The following is a 20,023-nucleotide window of genomic DNA, read 5'->3' on the forward strand; positions in this document are numbered from 1 at the left end:
ATTCTTCTCAAACCTACCAAGTACTAATACCAAATGGCCTAAGTGACCCAATAACTCAACATTTTACATTTTAGGCATTAATTCAAATGCTAACCACAATCTTTTAACACATTATCACATCCATATTCATATTCATCCTAGTCATATGCATCATTCTCTATTACTTGGCATGCAAACAATACCTTATTACCAAGCATACATATAGAAATTGAGTGTGCACACTCATGTTTGACTAGATTAGTGCATATACATATCATCCAATAAACATGAACATATACGAAGTGCAAGTTTCTACCGCAAGTACCAAAACATCCAAAATTAACCTATAGACCTTTTCAAAAGGCATATGCCACATGCTAATTATGTTAAATTTTTTGTTAGCTCATTGATTGATGCTTTAAACGTTAATTATGTTATTCATTTTGAAATGCTAATGATTGTTGAGATTATTTCATATTTACATACGAACTTACTAAGCTTTATAACTTACTTTGTTTAATTTTTGATGTTTTATAGTTCTACAAAGTTAGCTCGAATCCGAGGATCGTCAAGGACTTTATCGCACTACTAGATATCTATTTTGGTACTTTTGAAGTGTGTATATATTGTATATGGCATGTATAGGCTTGAGTCATTTTTGTATGTTTGATGAACATGTATTTAGGCCATTTGAGTTAACTTGTGATGGTGAATTTGATGTTGTCTATAAATGTGCAAATGGTATTAATTTGAGTTTGGTAATTGACCTATAATGAATGATTGAGGTTGAATGGATAATGTATGTTTGGAATGGTTTAGTTAATTGAATAGTATATGTGAATTAGGTATGAAATTATATGGCAAATTGTGGTATATTTGTGATTTATATTAATGGTAAAGAATTGGCATTGAATTGAGTATTGAATTGGTTTATGACTTGTGGATACATATTTTTTTTTCTTAAAATGGTACCAATTGAGCTTGTGAAGGTATGTGCAAAATGGGTGGCAAAATGGCTTGGTAAATGGCCCATTTTTTGTCCATATGGGTAGAGACACGGGCATGTGTCTTAGCCGTGTGTGACACATGGTCATGTTACACGGCCATGTGCCCCATGGTATTGAATTTGAAAACAAGTCAGTATGCCCCACACGGCCTCACACACGGGCGTGTTAGTTGGCCATGTGGCATAAGTCAGTATACCCTATAGGATTGGCATGGCCTGGCACACGAGCGTGTATTGCCATTTTTATAGTACACGAATGTGTGTGTTGGTCGTGTGACCCAAGTCAGAGAGTTACACGGGGTCTGACACGGGTTGGGATACAGCCATGTGCTCTCATTTCGAATATCCACATGGCCTATAACATTATCGTATCTGGTGGCCGTGTGAGACACACAGCTTGGACAGACGGGTGTGTGTCCCCTGTTTTGAGAAAAAAAATTTAAAGTTTCTTGAATTATCGATTTAGTCTTGAACCACTTCTAAAGCATGTTTAGGGCATCATAGGCTCGTAATAAGGACAATTTGATTGAGGTTGAATGATAATTGTATGTAATGATTGAATGTATGATAAAAGTATGTTTAAAAATATTGTAAGTTTAGTAATGCTCCGTAACCCTATTCCGGCTTTGAATACAGGTGAGGGGTGTTTCATGACAAGAATGATAGAAAGTCAACATCATGTTATTGTAGCTGTGTAGGTGGGAATCTAATAACTTGGAAAAGTAAGAAATAAACGGTTGTATCAAGATCTAGTGTTGAAGCAGAATACCATGTCATGGCTCATACGACATATGGTTGAAAGCTTTACTCAATGATTTTGGTATCATCTATTCAGATCTTATTCCTATACATTGTGATAATCAGCCTGTAATTCATATTACAAGCAATCATGTTTTTTATGAATGAATAAAGCACATCATGTCAATTGTCATTTTGTGGTCATGCAGTTACATTAAAGCACTTAAGAAGGAAGACTTCCTCAGATTGAGTGACAAGCTTTGCATGATAAATATATATGCTCCAACTTGAGGGGAGTGTTAGTTGCATTTCTATATCTAGTAACAATTAGATTCATAAAGCTGATTTCTAAGGATCATAGAATTGATTTGTAGCGATTTTTTTATGATTTCTTTTCTTTTTCTATCCTTTTTAATATGTATGAATTCTTCACTTCTGAGATGAATAGCACACAAAAATATTCTTTTCTTTGCAATTATGCTTGTTTACAAAAAATTTGATGCTAATATTTATGTATATACATATACTATAGGTTGGTTTTGATTAGGTTGAGGAGCATTATGGATCTCAGGGCTTGATAATTGTGGGTTATTTCCATGCAAATGTGATATTTAAGGCATTGTGGCAAAGGACATTGGTGATCATATTTGCCACTATTTTCCTCAAGCTGCCATTCTCTTGGTATGTATTTTGATAAATGCTAGAAGTGTATATATTGTTATATATGCTGCTTTGCTTGTTATAGTAGGTTTCAATCCTTTTTTGTTCTGTGACTTTGTCTTCTATTGTTAGATAACAAAAAGCTCGAGGTTGTGCTCAAAGGAAAAGGCCAAGTCCCGTGATGCAAGTTCATGTTCACTCGTGGTATTTATATTTTAATTTTTACCTATTGGGTTTTGTTTAATTTGCGGGCGAACTGAAGGGAGTACAGTTCCACTGCCCGTGTAATACTGTCCATGGTAGTAGGGAAAAGCTACATTTTTAGCTTACGATTTACGGTAATAGGAGTTAAAATCAGTGGGCTTGATGGCTTTATTGCTTTATATATCCATGTAAGGTAGTTTGACGTATTTACTCCCCATGACTTAAGCTGATTACATTTTGTGCTGAGTACTTGGACAACCTTGAGTTTTTATATATTTGGTTCGTATATTTTGGTTTATGTCGTAAACTTCTTGTCTGATCTATAGTGTTGGCTGCAAATGCAATTGCTATTCCTAATTCAGTGGCATAGAGGTTCCACTGTTCTCTCTGTTAGAAGGTGGATTACCTTAAACGAACAACAGCTCTTGTTGGCTGGAAGGGTCATTACCTAATTAGGTTTTTTTGCATTTATATGTGGGTTAATGAAGTACTCATTTTGTCCATTCCGTAGATGAGGAAGTATTTGGAGATGCTATTCTACGGAGCACTCCATCTCTATATATCTTGTAGATAATGTATCTTAGTTGTAAACTTGTATGTGCGCTTTGAATGTTTTCACTAACCATCATATTTTGTGCCTCCTGTAGTAATGTTAAACTCAGAGTACCTTTCTTTAAAATGACCTTTGATACTAGTTTCTAGTCATTTAGGGGCATTTTCCTTTAGAAATTTGATAGATGAATGCATTCATGGGTTTGATAGATGAATGCATTCATGGGTTCAACAATTTTTATTTTATCTTTTGCTAGTAATGTTGTTTATCTTGTCATGTATTAATGTTAAAGTTGTGTGACCCAAATTCTAAGTGATTGCTTGCAATTCAAGTTAAACAAAATATATTTTCTTTCTAGAAGATTTAGTATTTATTAGTATGATATATTTAACATTTATTAGCATAGTTTATTTGACCTACTAATTTAGCCTATAAATAGGTTCTTTTATAACTTAGAAAATATACCCATTAGAGATTAGAACTCATAACACATTTAGAGAATTTTGTGTTTACATTTTGAGGGTTTTTTGTTTTCGGGTTTTCGTGGTTTAGTTTTTATCTCCATCTTTTGTACTCTTCGTTCTTTTGCTATTATAGTAAAATTATCTTTGCCCGTGGTTTTTTATCCTCTTTGGAGGGGTTTTTCCACGTTAAATTTGTGTGTTCAATTTCTCAATTTATTCCGCTATTTTTTTACTTGTTGTTTAATCAGATCGATCCTAACAAGTGGTATCAGAACTAGTTCAATTTTCATATATCAGCCCGTTCAGAGATGGAAGGAACAAGTTTTGAAATTGAGAAGTTCGATGGTGAGACAAATTTCAATCTATAGCAAGTTCGGATAATGACAATTCTAGTTCAAATCGGATTAAAAAAGGTTGTTACCGGGAAAAAGCCTAAGAATATAAATCAAACAGAATGGGAAGAGCTTGATGAAAAGGTATTTTCTGCAATTCAATTGTGCCTCGCAAATACAGTATTACAGAAGTTATTGATGAAGAAAACCTCATCTTCCTTGTGAAAAAGGTTAGAAACGCTTTATGTGACTAAGTCTCTAGCTAACCGTTTAATGTTGAAATAACGTCTATTTACATTTCGCATGAACGAATGTGAGCTTCTTAGAGATCATATCAGTCAATTCATTACTCTTTTAAATGATTTAAAGAACGTTGAGGTTCATATTGACGATGAAGATCAGGCTATGCTATTATTGTGCTCTTTAACCCCTTCATACAAGTATTTCAAGGAGACCTTGATTTATGACAGAGACAAACTCTTGTCCAAAGATGTGAAGGGTCATTTGTTGAGTAGAGACAAACTCAACAATGAGTTTGGTTTGGATAGCAAGACAATTAGACAAGCTTCTATATTGGTAACGTTAAAGAAACGTGACAAAATGTGTCGTTATTGTAAAAAGTTCGGTCATGTCAAAGCAGATTGTTATAAACTGTGAAATAAAAGAGCTGCTGAAAGTAACGAAGAAGATGTAGCTGGTGCTAATTTGGTCGATGAAAGTAGTGATGATTTCTTATTAGTGTCAACGAGCGATAACTCTAAGCTCACGTCTTAGTGGATCCTAGATTAGGGATGTTCTTTCCACATGTGTCCCAATAGAGAATGGTTCTCCACATACAGTTTAGTTGTAGGTGGAGTTGTGCGCATGGGAAACGATTCATCTAGTAAGGTAATTGGTATTGGTACTGTTAAAATTAGGATACACAATGGGACGATTAGGACACTCTCAGATGTTAGGTATGTACCTGATTTACAAAAGAATCTTATCTCCTTGAGTATTTTAGACTTGAAAGAATGCAGAATCAACACCGAGTCGAGCGACATTAAAGCATATTGTAGAGCTCTCGTTTTATTAAAAGGTAAAAGAATCGACAGTTTTTATATTCTGAAAGGTTTTATAGTGACCATTGAAATCGGATGTCTCTCGTCCGTTACGGAGTTGAAGTCAACTCGTTTGGAGCAGAGGCAACTTGGTCATAGGAGGGAAAAAGGCATGATCGCTTCGTTGAAGAGAGGTTCTATTTTGGATGTAGGTTTTGAAAAGTTAGGGCACTATATTCGTGAAAATCAGACCCGGGTTAGTTTTGATTTGGTAGTGCACAAGTTGAAGGCTAGAAGTCTTCTAGCTTCTAAGCACAGATTCGACTTAGTTAATTCCCTGCATAGTTCAGAATAAGCCCATGGCGGGCTTTGACAAAGATGGCGTTGTAAGAATTCGTGTCAATGTGGATATTGTTAGAGTTGTATGACCCAAATTCTAAGAGATTGTTTACAAGTAAAATTAAACAAAATATATTTTCTTTCTAGAAGATTTAGTATTTATTAGTATAATATATTTAGCATTTATTAGCATAATTTATTTGACCTACTAGCCTATAAATAGGATGTTTTACAACATTAGAAAATACACCCATTAGAGATTAGAACTCATAACACATTTAGAGAATTTTGTGTTTACGTTTTGAGGGTTATTTATTTTCGAGTTTTCGGGGTTTAATTTTTATCTCCATCTTTTGTACTATTCATTATTTTGTCATTATAGTAAAATTATTTTTGCCTGTGGTTTTTTATTCTCTTTGGAGGGATTTTTCTACGTTAAATTTGTGTGTTCAATTTCTCAATTTATTCTGCTATTATTTTTACTTATTATTTAATTGGGTCGATTCTAACAATTAGTTTTATACAAGGATGCATCCAAGAAATGGAAACTGGCTGGACCTGATGGAGGCAGCCGATTGGTAATCAAGGAGCCAGCAGCAAATGTTACATTTCATCTAAGAAATGGCAGGATATCGTAGACTTGGATGACCATCTTGACGACATTAAGAAGTAAGAATCTTATGGGATTCTTTTCTCTTCTGTTATAACATAAATATCTGATGCACATTTTATCTCCGAGGGACTGGCTTAATCCAGAACTATTCAAGTAAGATCCTTCATTGGTTGGATTAAGGTGATGGCTGATGCGGAGACTTGTTCTGCGAGACTACGAAGTTGAGAATGAATTTGACAAACAATGCGCTTAGAGATGTATAATTTGGCAGGTGATTTTGTTTGTGATGTTTTAACCGAGTATTTGCTTTACGCTCAATAAGATACAGTCCACATTTTTCTTTGTGAAAAACACATGCTTTTTAAGTTGGTATGTGTATAAACGTGTAAGTTCAGTGCAAAGCAAAAGTAGGTTTTTATTTTATCTTATTATTGTATTGCAATTTGCACCCCATAATTTATAGATTTGAGTTTTGCCAATTAGTGTATTACTTTGACATTGAACTGATGATCTCATTGATTCTTTTCAGCTCAGAAATGAATATAATCAAACTTATTTTAATATTTGATAGCTTAGCTTGAGTATAAGTGTAACTGAATTTGAAGTTAAGCATAACAATCAGACTTATTTTTAATTGTCTTTTTTCTGGTGGTTGGGGCGGATATGCTGCTGCTCTTTCATGTTTCTTCCTTCATACTGTAAGTTCTGTTGTATATGCTTCTTCTTGGTATTTACCTTACTTAGACAAAAGGTTGATACTGCAATGGTGGCCACATTGAAAAATAAAGCTGGTTATATGGAAGTCAAGCATGACAATGATGTAAGATTAAAGGAATGGATAAAGTGGGTTGTAGCTAGAAAAGTAGGAGTGATACCTTAGTTATATTACATATTCTTATTTTATTTTGATATATTATATATATTTTAAAATTTATATAATGAATAATATAGAAATATTAATAAAGGAGTCGAGCTCAAATTTTAATGTTTTTATCTAAACTAAACTTAAACAAAATCTTAAACTTATTTTTTTAGTCGGAGCAAACTCGAACCTAATAAATAAACATAAAATTTTAATTTAACTTAACCCAAACTGGACTGGAGTTATGTACACCTCTATATACCCATAACTTTTTTTTCCCTATCAGACTATTCGCCTTACCCTTTTCTTTTTTGTCTGTCAGACTCTCCACTTCCCGAAAATTGTGCCTGACGTTAAAGTCAAAGCAGTTATAGGGTATGGCATTTATTGTACCCTACTTTTTTTATTGATTTATTTCAAACGTTTTCTTTTTGTTCTCTTTCCTCTATCATCACCTTCCTTTTACCATGTCTATCTCTTCCCTCATCTCTGCAAATCAAAGCTTTTTCTTCTTTTCTAAGTTTATCAACCACAGCCGTGTCCACCGTTTTTCGCCAGATCTGACCCGTATCCCGTGTCAGAATCTGTGTCGGATCGTGTCGACACGGGTACGGCACCCCAAACAGCCGAGTCCGGGTAACGAAGGTTGCGTTTAAAGTGAGTATATTGTCCTGCAATGAAAGGTATATCATGTTATGTATGCATATAAAGCAATATAATAATGCCATGAGTCAATTAAGTATGTATATTAAATGTGTACAATATGTGACATTAATGCAGGGGAAATTTATTTTCAAGCATAGAAGGGTCCTGTTTGAGTCGTTTTAATGAATTTGAATAGGATAAGACTTAAGAGTAGGCCCTGTTTTATTTTCTATGTTAAAATTTTAGTAGAGAGCTTTAGATATAATTGCTTTTAGGGAAATACATTGCTGAAACGTGGCAGGAAAATAAGGGGAGTACTTATGATGTTAGTAGTCATAAGAAATGGTAGTAACAAAATTAATGTAAAAAGATATAATGGTAAGTTAATATAAAATCGAAGCTATTAGTTAAGTTTTAGGAAGCAGACCTGGGCAATGGTAGGCTCAATGCTAAGTAATTCAGCTATAGTTGCAGGTTGTTTTGGCCTTTGTTGAGAAGGCGCTTGTTAGTGATGTTCTTGTGGAAGAATTTCCAGTTCAACGGGATCATCTTCGAAACTAATTTGAACATGGCAAGGTAAACAAATAAATAACCATGTATATGAGGTAAAGTAATCTATAAATTATTTGTTCAAAAATATACCATTGTTTTGAACTCAAATACTTGAGGAATATCGAGGTCCAAGTAAATTTTGGTGGCTGAGTTCGAAGCAAGGTATATGTTACCTATGTTTGTTGAATAATTTGTTAGCGCATAAAAGGAAGAAGTGGTTAAATTTCTTTTTTGAAGAGTAGATTTGGTTAATTAGACGTACCCATGTATTTTCATTGCATGTGCGATGTCACTGGTCCTGTTTACTCATACTAAGCAATACTAAACAAGTAAAGAATATTAAAGAGAAGTTTTATGTGAAAACCATCTGTTTTGAACGTACAATTGAGTTTGCATTTATACAAGATATCAATGGCTGCTAAGCTAGCTGCTAACAAAATAACTTCTTTATTGCTCTTTAACTGACTAATTACTTCAACTAATTACTTAATTGCTACTATACTATCATTCTCCCGGTTTCTTATCTTGTGTTGGTTGTTTGATGGGCGGTTGCTCAGAGGAAGAACTCATAAGGCATCTTGGAAGAAAGAAAATTGCTTTGGAGTGATAGGTTTGGTGAGTACATTTGCAATTTGACTTGCTGAGGGAACAAAATTGACCTGTAAAACACCATCACGAACTTTCTCTCGTACACAATGATGATCAATCTCCACGTGTTTAATCTTAGCATGATGAGTCGGGTTGGTTGTCATTGATATTGTGGAGGTGTTGACACACCACACTATTGGAGTATGTTGTAGATGAACACCAACTTTAGTCAATGGTTGTTTCACCCACAATAATTCAGAAACATGATTTGCAAGACTGTGATATTTTGCTTCTAATGAAGATCTAGAAACAACTTACTTTTTGGAACACTATGCAATTGGATTAGGGTCATGATCCAAAGTTCCATTGAGGTATCGTAACACACGTTTCACTGCTTGCCAATGAGTTTCATGCGGAGCATTCATGTACTAACTCAATTTGTTAACACAAAAGGCTATGTATGGTCATGTATTGCAGACATACTGCAAGGTTCCAATGATGTTGCGATACAAATGACTATTAGGAAACGAACTGCCATCTATTGTAGTTAATTTAGGCGTTCCTACCATCGGTGTTGATGTGGGTGATGCTTCATCCATACCTGCCTTATAAAGTAACTTCAGAATATATAATTTTTTTAGTGAGATATATCCCATGTTGCAGATGATGAACTTCAATACCAAGGAAAAAGTGAAGATTTCTCATGTTTTTGAGAGAAAATTTGCTATGTAGCTGATGAACAACTTTATCAATTTCTCTGGAGGAGCTTTCTGAAATGATAGTATAATCCACATAGGTCATTAGAAATAATGAAGATTCACCGTTTGATCGAATAAGCATTGAAGAGTCAGCTTTAAATGTTTGAAAACCAAGCTATCTAACCAAATGCTCTCTCAACGTATAAAACCATGCTTGAGGTGTCCATTTGAGGCTATATAAAGATTTAACTTGTACACAACCTGATTGCCAGTGATATTTGTAGTTTCAAACCCTAGTGGTTGATTTATATAGATTTCTTCAGTCAATGTACCATTAAGGAAAACATTGTTGACATCCATTTGTTTAATTGTCTATCTATTCATAACAATAATAGAAAGAAGAACCCTAATAGTTGTAGCCCAAACTACTGGACTAAATATATCACAAAAGTTTAACCCAACATGTTGAGAAAAACCTTTAGCAATGAGCCTTGCTTTGTATTTGTCTATTGTCCTATCAAATTTCTTTTTTATTTTGAAAAGCCATTTGCAGCCAATTGATCTCCTAAAAGGGGGGAGAGCATAGAGGGTCCAAGTATTGTTTTTGATGAGAGTTCCCAGCTCATTTGGGCAGTATTCGCCAATGAGGGTGAATCATTGCCTCATAGACATTAATAGGTGCAGTGTCAGGCAACTGAGTTACCTTGGAATGATATATTTTGGGTTTGAATGTACCTACTTTGTTACGAGTTACCATAAGGTGAGTATTGACTATATTGTAGGAGAATTGACTGGGCGTAAAAGTGTCAATTGGACAAGGTTGACTTGACTCAAAAGAAAGAATAGTCTCAATAGGGTTGGAAGTAGGTAATGGTGAGGTAGACATTGAACTAGGCGACTCACTTGATAGGGGTTGTTATTGACCTGGATTTGGAGACTATCGATAAGTTGGATGTGGTTGTGAAGGATGTGGAAAAATTACTAACTTTAAGCTTGTTGTAGGACATAGTGAGTTGCTAGTGGATGATTTTGGATAGGTTGAGCTAGTTCAGAATAAAAACTCATTTTCATGAAAAGTGACATGTATTGATATATAAATTCGGCCTGAAGAATCTCTACGCTTATAGCCTTTATGTTGAGAGGAATATCCTAAAAAAATTAAGGAAGGGGTCTGAATTGTAATTTGTTGGTGTTGTATAGGAAAGTATAAGTAGCCAAAGACTTTAAGAAACAAGTAGTTGGGTTTACTTTGAAATAGTCTTTCATAAGGAAAGACATTACCTATAGGCTAAAAAGTTAATCGATTTACCAAGAACATTGCACTATTGAATGTTTCATGCCAATAGTATAAGGGCAATGATGCATGGGCAAGCATGGAGAGGCTTGTTGCTACAATCTTATTCTGTTTAGACATATGGGGACATGTGACTCTATGAATAATCCTTTTTTGAGTTAGAAACCACCTTAATGCTTGAAAATCTCTTCCTCCATCAATTTGAATAGCCTTGAGTTTATTACCAATGCATCTCTCAGCTTGTTAAAGGAACTAAAAAAACACAATTTCCATATTTGACTTTTTCTTTAAAAAATAAATCTAAGTGTATTGTGTATAAGCATCTGTGAAGGCTACATAGTAAGCAAAATCGTTCAAGTGAACTGTAGCAGGTCCCAAACATTAGTAGCCACCATTTAAAGTGGAGAAATATATGTAAAGGCAATAGTAAAGAATGGATGTTTATGTTCTTTTCCCAAATGACAAGACACACAAGTAATAGTTTTATTATCAGAGAATGATACATTATAGTGACCCAAGGCTTTCTTTAGTGTAGCCAAACAAGGATGGACTAATCTATAGTGTTATACATTCAAAGATATAGTTCTATCAACAGTAAAACATTGAGTTGATTTATTAGTTATCAAATGCTTTGAGGTAGTACATAGATTCAACTTGTAAAGGCTATTTTGAACCGACCCTTGCAACAGCACTTCTCTTATTTTAAGTCACGAACTTGACACCTGTTGGGAAAGAACTCTAAATAGAGCATGATTGTCCTTTTTAAAATTGGACACATACATCATGTTTTTAGTGATGTTAGGTACAAATAAGAGAGATCATATGTATAGTGAGTGAGACCAAGTGAGTAAGGATGATTGACTAGTGCAAATAATGGGTAAGGCAACACCATTACCCACATAGACCATACTTAAGCCACTATACGGAGTGCTTTCACTCATTGATGCAGTAGAATAAGTAAGATGATGAGTAGCACCAAAATTTGGATATTAGGCATTGTCTCTTACAATGTTCAAAGTTGTTATATAAGATTGAGAGTTGAAGGGTGCCGTACGAACATTTATAGGTTGTGGTGACAGGTGAAAATGGAAGGTGCCCAATTCGGAGATATTGGAGGAGGGAAAACCCAACTTCCTTGAGAGTTCAATACAAAAGAAAATAGAGACATAGGTGAGCTGGACTGAGGCAACCAAGGAGAAATGGGAACCCCATTGCCAAACATACACATGTTGGCTTGTGGAGGAGGTCGATATGTTTGACTTTTATAGTTTGTATCAAATCGGTGATTATAATGATCTATAAGATAATCGGTCTTCCCACATAGTTGACATTGAATACGCGAGCTAAATGAGTGGCCACATCCACGACCTTATGCAAGTGTTGAGGGGAGACGATACGAAGGTTGTTGAGAACTGTCAGTGGAGTTAATTGGACGATTTGTAACTATATTAGCTGAACTGGACACATCAACCAATGTCGCTTGTAATCTTGCTTCAGCATCGAGAAGCATGGTTGTTATTGCCTGAACACCATACGAGACTTGGTTTGTTGTGATGACTGTTACAACTGTCTCATATTTAGAAGAAAACTCATTTAGAATACAAGAGACATGTTCTTGTTCACCGATTATTTCACCATAGCTGACAAGATTATCACAACAATTCTTTATTTTCATCAAGAATTCCTTCTTTGATAAATCTCCTTTGCATTGAGAATGAAGCGCACGTCTATAAAACATTAACCTAGATGTGGTTTTGTTGCTATACATGTTAGCAAGAGTATTCTAAATTTGAAAACTTAAATCCATACCTATAAGATAAGGAAGAACACTTTGACTAACAGAAGAAAGAAGCCAAGAAGCAAGTGTATTGTCTTACTGTTCATATCGAACAAATTTTGGATTTTCATGAGAAATACCATTATCATCAGTAACTAGCATAGGAGGAGGAACTATACGACTATCAAGAAACTGTTTTCTTGTGAGTCTTAATGGCAAGAAGCACTTGTGTTCGCCATAGCAAATAATTAGAATCATCAATAATTATAGTAATCTTCTTGGTTGAGAAGAAATTACTGTAAAAAACGCATTCAAAAAAATTGGAAGTCATTGTTTGGATTGCAGGAAAAGTCACAGTAAAGCTGGTAAACGCAATGAACAGGACTTCATAGGATCAATCTGCAAAAATAAAAATGTTTGATACCATGTTTAACTATACTAAGCAAGACTAAACAAGTAAAGAATATTAAAGAGAAGTTTTATATGAAAGCATCTATTTAGAACATACACTTGAGTTTGTATTAGTGGCTGCTAACAAACTAACTTATTTACTGCTCTTTAATTGACTAACTGCTTCAACTAATTACTCAACTGCTACTATACTAATAGGTCCAAGGTTGATAGTCATTGATATATTAGGTAGGATGATAAGTAGAATGTTTGTCGATTGTTTTAATGAAATGTTAATTTTGATTTTGTTTCCATGATACCTTTCTTCTTGAATGAAGATGTTGCGTTTCTTTACGTATTTGGCTCTACTACTTAGTCTGATTTTAGTGATAGGATGAAATTATCCCAATTACATCTACATAAAATAATAGATATATTGTTATAGTGAAAAGAATAGACAAAGGTTTTGAAGCATACCTGTTAAGTACTTGTCATGTTTAATCTGTTGGTACAAAAGGTTATGAGGTATGAAATGGAAGTAATCCTCGAGGATACGGAGTTGGATCTTCATAAAGTTAATGAATTTGGATTGCTCTAGTTAGGCATATAATATAATCTCTAGGCATAACATTGTAGTTGAACTTGTGTATGTCAAAATTAAAATATATAGATTAAATCTCAAATTTAAACAAAACATAGAGACCAAATTGAAATTTAAACATTCTTATAATCTAAAAAGTGAAGGGGTTGAAATTGAAATTTATCCATAATATTCTTGTGTAAAAAAAGATAGACATGCATATTGAAGCCTAAAGGCTTTAGGGGAAACATTAGTAATTACCTGTGTTTGGCCTGCATACACATAGTGAAGAAGCAAAATGAAGAGTTGGATATGTTAACTTGTTGTAGCTGAATGACATCTTCATATGATGAGCTCAGAGTAAAGTTCCTTGATGCTTGCAATAAAACTTTATGAGTAGGACAGGCTTTTCCTCACCAACAATGAATAGCATATTAGATAATTCCCAACTCTCAAGAAAATTCTCAAGCCCTTCATTTGTCATAGCTTGCTTGCTCATTTTCCAATTCCACATCACCGTTGCCATTGTATTCATCGTTAACTTGCTTCCACAGCGACAAATGATTTTGAGTCAAGGACATGTTAACATTCTTATAGCTAACATGTTTATCTCAACTACTAGAGCCAACATATTGAACATTGCAATTTGGATTTGTATTTAGCCACTCAAACACTATTCTAAAATAGGTATCTTTGTTTACCAATGCTAATCAACCCATCATAGGTATTGATCTAATAGCCTTGAAATGCAAAAGAACTACATAGACCAATACCTTCAACATCAACCACAGTTTTCCCATTTGCCTCAATTTTCAACCTATTGTTCTTATGGCTACCAATGACTATAGTATAATGACGACTGTTATTGATAGCAAGTTAATTTTGTACGTTTAATTTACTTATTTTTTTGTCAAATCTTGAATAGAATGCTATTAAGCTGGTAATTGCTTATTTAAAATTTATCAAGACGTAATTAGAATGTTGAAATTAAAAAAATCAAGCAAATTGAGCTAAATTGAAACAAAAAGCAAGGAAATAGGCCAAATTGAAAAGTTGCAGAATTGTAGACTAATGAACAAAAATTAGATTTTGATGTTAAATATTATAATTAGAAAAATATTTGATTTTTTGTTGGATGCTAAACATAAATGTAAGAGGAAGTCATGCTAAAATTAGCTTTTGAGAGGTGTATAAAATCCTTGTAATTTTAGTTTGGAAACACACAAACTTGAGACCTAAATTCAAAACAAAATTTTTCTTTTCTTACGTCAATAGCTTGTCAAAGCATTTTGTCAATTCCTTTCTTTTTCTTATTTTTGTACAATTCCTCTTTAAGTCCCCTCCCTTTCTCACCTATCAACATTACATTACAATTCATTTTTATAATCTTACAAAGCATGATTAATATCATACTTAATTAATCTTCATTTAGTTTTAGTCTAGTCATCATTTCGATCAAGAATTGTGACAAATGAATCTACATTTAAATTTTACAACATGGTATTCATTATTTTTTTAGAATATAGGATAGTTATATTCTTTCTTCAAAATCAATCCAATTTCAGTTCAAAGTGTACGTTGGGAGGAAGTTTTTTTGGCGTATAATTGGGAAAGAGAGTAGGTCATCTACCGTGTTCGAGTTTTCGCGAACAAATTGACATGTCTAATTAGAAAAAGCTATTTAATTTGAGATAGTTATCGAATTTAAACGACCCACGCGGTTCAGGCTGTTAATTTGAGTTGGGCTCTTCTAGATCATAAAATTATCGAGATCATAAGTGGCGAAGGCGTGTTACGTGGTTAGATAACAGGTAAGGGTTGGTTTGCAGGTCGTATCGGAACCAACTACATAAGAAAGAGTTGGTGGTTGAGATATCTTTGATTGTTATAACTGGTTTATCGTTTGAAAGTAAAATCCACTTTAGAGAATCAATTCTAGTTCGTAGTGTATCGAGGCTAAGGTTAAGTATTCACATATTTGATTTATAAATTTAATTTAAATTACTTAATTTTATTTTGCAATTATCATTCTGCTATTATTACGTTCTATTCATTTTTATTTTCCTCTATCTACTAAAATCTATTTTTATTTTTTTTTAACTTTGCACATACAAGTCTTGGGCACGACAATTGCCTAGGCTGAAGAATCTGGTCACATAACACGAAAATTAGGAGTCTTAGTCCCTGTGTGATTGACCTTACTTCTCTATACTACTATTTGATTTAGTTGGAGCTTAGGAAATTTATATTTGATGGTTTCGACGCCTATCAAATTTTGGCATCGTTTACAGGGCTTAGAAATAATTTTAATTTTTTATTTTTTTTACTTATGACCATATTAGAATTGGGGACTGTAGAGTTTAAATGAAAAATTAAGAAATTAGCTCGATCATTGTGAAAAGAAGTTATTAGGTGCGAAAAACAATTAAAAGAATTTAAATACGAAACACTGTCTTACATAAAAAAAATTGACAATGAACCAGAAGAATTAATGAACCAAACTATTCGATAGCTCGTTGCGGCATCGAATGAGCAACAACTGCTGTGCATAACTTATCCGACAGGAGGAACAACATTTGAATTAAAATTTGGCTTATTTATTTATTTTTCGCTTTCTGTGATTTGCAAAACGAGAACCCTCACTCGTCTTAAGGAGTTCCACATGATTTGCTTAAGCATGAAACCTTAAAGAGTAATCGAAGATCAAATTAAACTTTAGGTTTTTTTCCTTTCTCGCTAGTCGACTCTACTAGAGAACGGTTGTTTTATTTACCTTCAGAATTAGTTAATAGATTATTTAACATTTATTAGTTGTTTCTTGACAGGTTCTTTCCAATAGCTCAGGTAGCTGAATTAAGGAGAGATATTATCGGAATATGACAATAGACAACCGAATCACTCTATGACTACTAAGAGCGATACAAGAAATTGTGTGCAAGTTTCCTACAACATTGCCTAATTGAACAATCACTTCTTCAATATTTCTATGAGGAATTACTCCTTATGGAAATGAAGATCATTGATGCTACCAGTGGAGGAGCACTTGTTAACATGACTCCTTAAGGAGCAATGAAATTAATTTCAACCATTAATGCAAATTCCCAATAATTTCGACCAACTACAAAACCTAAAGATTGGTTTATAAGCTAAGTACTTTACCCTTAGAAGATAAAATTAACAAGTTCACTAATGTAGTTAAAAATTTACTTGAAAGAAAAATGAACCCAGCTCGATTTTGCGATATTTGTGCCATACATGATCATCCAATAGACTCGTGTCTGATTTTATAAAAGGATACAACAGCACGTGTAGATGCCCTTGAAAACTTCTTAGGGCCACCCGAAATGTGTTATAATCCATTTTCAAATACTTGCAATGCGGGGTGGAGAGATTACCTAAATTTGAGTTATGGATCGAATCCTCAGTACAACCAATCGTATCAACTAAGGCTTTTTCGACTTAACAAATTTAACCCCCAAAGATATCTCTTGAGACTATAGTAGAGACATTAGCTGCTAGTATCGAAAAGTTCCAACAAAAGATTGAAGCACACCTATAAAAAATAAATCAAGTAAGCTTGCGCTTACGATTAGTCGTTTGGAGCCCCAGGAAAAGTTGTCTTAAACAAAGCCAAATCCACAACAAAATTTAAGTGTTATAACCTTAAAAAGTAAAACAATTTTGGGGCCAACACCTGGCACAAATTGTGACCACAAAACTAGACAGAAATAACATAAACATGATCCAACAATTACTACGAAGCTAGCTCTACAGAAACCATTTGCAGTACCACCCATATTTCTTGGAATGTTGGCCCAATGTAAAAAGGAGTGAAAAGAAAAAAGAAATAATAGAGACATTTTAGAGAGTTCAAATTATCATAGCCCTGCTCGATGCAATAAATAAAGTTCCATGCTATGTGAAATTCTTAAAAGAATTATGCATTAGAAAGAAGAAGCTCATGAGTAACAAAATAGTAGGTGTTGGAGAAAATGTCTCTGCAGTTTTACAAAGGAAAATTTTACCTAAGTGTAAGGATCAATGTATATATGTTATATCTTGCAAAATAGGTAATGTTGGCATTAATGAGGCTATGTTTGATTTAGGTGCATGTGTTAACATTATGCCTTTATCTATTTTTAAATTACTAAACATTGGTCCTTGGAAAGAAACAAGGGTGCTAATCCGATTAGCGTAAATGTTAGTTGTGTATCTAGAAGGGGTGTTGGAAAATGTCTTCGTCAAAGTGAATGAACTAATCTTTTCTACAAATTTTTACATTATTGACATGGAGGATGACAACTCGACAAATTTTTCTGATGTTCTACTCAGGAGACCATTTTTAAGCATCGTATAAACAAAAAATTGATGTTCAGAGTAAAACAACTTACCATGAAAATTGACAGTTAAATAGTTAAGTTCAATGTTTATGAGAACATGGGTCGTCCTAGTGCAATAACAAACGTCTCTAATGTTAATATAATTGAACTGTTGATAAACTTTCATTTTAAATTTCACAAAGAGGATGAATTACAAATTGTGTTGTGCAAGAATGTAAATCTCAATTCTATGGAAAAACATTAAGAATTATTAATGATCAAAAGAACCAATAAGTGAAGTTGTCATTCGCATAGAGGCCCCGGAATTGGAGCTCAAATCGTTATTGGAATATTTAAGAATTCCGATACAGGAAAAGGCAAACCCGAACTGAGAAGCTCAAAGTCGCCTCAATCCATCGATAATGAAAGAATCCAAAAAGTGCTTCAAAGTCAATTGGTAAAGTTTGAAACATTTCTACAAGAACTTCCAAATGCACGTAATGGAAGAATTAATTCTTAAAGATTCAAATGGATAACATTTTCAAGTCGTCGAGCTAACGACGTTAAACAAAAATGCTTTTTGCAAGGCAACCAATATTTATTTACTTTATTTTAATTCAGTTTAATTTATGTTGAAAATAAATAAAAATTATTATTTAATCTATTTTAATGTGTTGTTTTCTAGGAGACACAATAGAGGCTCAAATCTCAAATATCCTCGTTATATTGTGAGGTGATCATATCCACCACCCTCAAATGGGTTTTCATCCTCCATGTCAACAATGAAAACCTAGGATAACAGCTCGGTTAAGGGGAGTACACTTAACCCTTCTCTTTTTTATACTTTTAAAAATGCATAGTGAGGACAATGTGGGTTAAGTAGAGGAGATTCATAAGACATGTCATGCTATTACTTATTCTTCATTTGCATGTGTTAATTCTTATACTGAGATTATTCTTTAATTTGTTTTGAAATTGAATTTTTAATTCTATTCTTAGTTAATTCAAAAATTTGGGTAATTCATGAATGACTTCTTATTACTTAATTTGATTGCCAAGTGTTTTATAGAATTGAAAATATTGTGACTAAGTCAAAATTTCATGGAAATTGTTAGCTCTTTAAACTTACTTAGTTAAAGTACTCGAGTCACATATAAGTAATTTTATCTTCTGCAAAATAAAATGAAATAAGTAAAATATATACATACTCTACTAACGGCTTAGTTATAAGTGAAGATTTCGAAAATGTGACCAAATTGAATAATCGAGATGAGGTGCTTAGGTTTTCATCTCATTTCGCATCAAAAGACTTGAGTGACGAAAAAAACTTGCAAATACTCCGCTAACCGAGCTGCCATGAGTAAGGAAAAAATAATTTGTTTGGAAACGTGTTAAATTTAGTAATCGGGGGTGGGATGCTTTGGTTGTTATCTCATTTCTCATAAAAAGATTCGATTATGTCCCAAACTTATTGAAAAATTTTGATTGAGAATGACTGCCTTGCAAGTTTGACTAAGTTTTAAGTTAGTGAAGTAGTTGATTTTTGCATAATGTTAAAATTTTATGAAACACTTGTTGGTTAAACCTAGCATCTGGTTTTTCATGCTTCACTTAAATTGTTTACATTATGTTTGGTGGTGAAAGGAGAATTTATTTTGAAAAAAAAATATTATTGAATAGTTTCTGGTATGGGAATACATAACATGCTTGAGGACAAGCATCGACTAAGTAGGGGAAATTTGATAGTAAGTTAATTTTGTGTGTTTAATTTACTTATTTTTGGTCAAATCTTGAATAGAATGCTACTAAACTTATGATTTCTTATTTAAATTTTATCAGGACGCAATTGGAAAGCCAAAGTTAAAAAAATCAAGTAAATTGGGCTAAATTGAAACAAAAAGCAAGGAAATGAGCCAAATAGAAAAATTGTAGAATTTGGTGGCTAATGAAAACAAATCAAATTTTGATGTTGTCAAATTCTATAATTAGAAAAATATTTTATTTTTTTATGTTAAACATAATTTTAGGAGGTAATCATGTTAAAATCACAAGGTTTTTATACACCTCTCAAAAGCTAATTTTATCATGGCTACCTCTTAAAATTATGTTTAACATCCAACAAAAAATAAGATATTTTTCTAATTATTGGATTTGACAACATCAAAATCTGATTTTTTTTCAACAGCTACCAATTATGCAACTTTTCAATTTGACCCATTTTCTTGCTTATTTCAATTTAGTCCAATTTGCTTTTTTTTTGAACTTCGGCATTTCAATTGCATCCTGATAAAATTTAAACAAGAAATTAAATGCTTAGTAGCATTCTTTCAAGATTTAACAAAAAATAAGTACATTAAACATGCAAAATTAACTTGCTATCAAATATCCCC

General features: G+C 33.3%; 1 long non-coding RNA gene across 1 annotated transcript; it reads left to right on the forward strand.

Annotated features, from left to right (window-relative positions):
• The first annotated feature begins 7,074 nt into the window (after positions 1-7,074).
• LOC121212469 (uncharacterized) lies at positions 7,075-17,268 on the forward strand. The gene is made up of 2 exons (XR_005907693.1): positions 7,075-7,473; positions 7,910-17,268. It is a non-coding gene; the product is annotated as an uncharacterized lncRNA (long non-coding RNA).
• Positions 17,269-20,023: the final 2,755 nt, after the last annotated feature.

Source organism: Gossypium hirsutum, chromosome A13 (genome assembly GCF_007990345.1).
Source record: "Gossypium hirsutum isolate 1008001.06 chromosome A13, Gossypium_hirsutum_v2.1, whole genome shotgun sequence".
In the NCBI taxonomy this organism is placed as follows: Eukaryota; Viridiplantae; Streptophyta; class Magnoliopsida; order Malvales; family Malvaceae; genus Gossypium; species Gossypium hirsutum.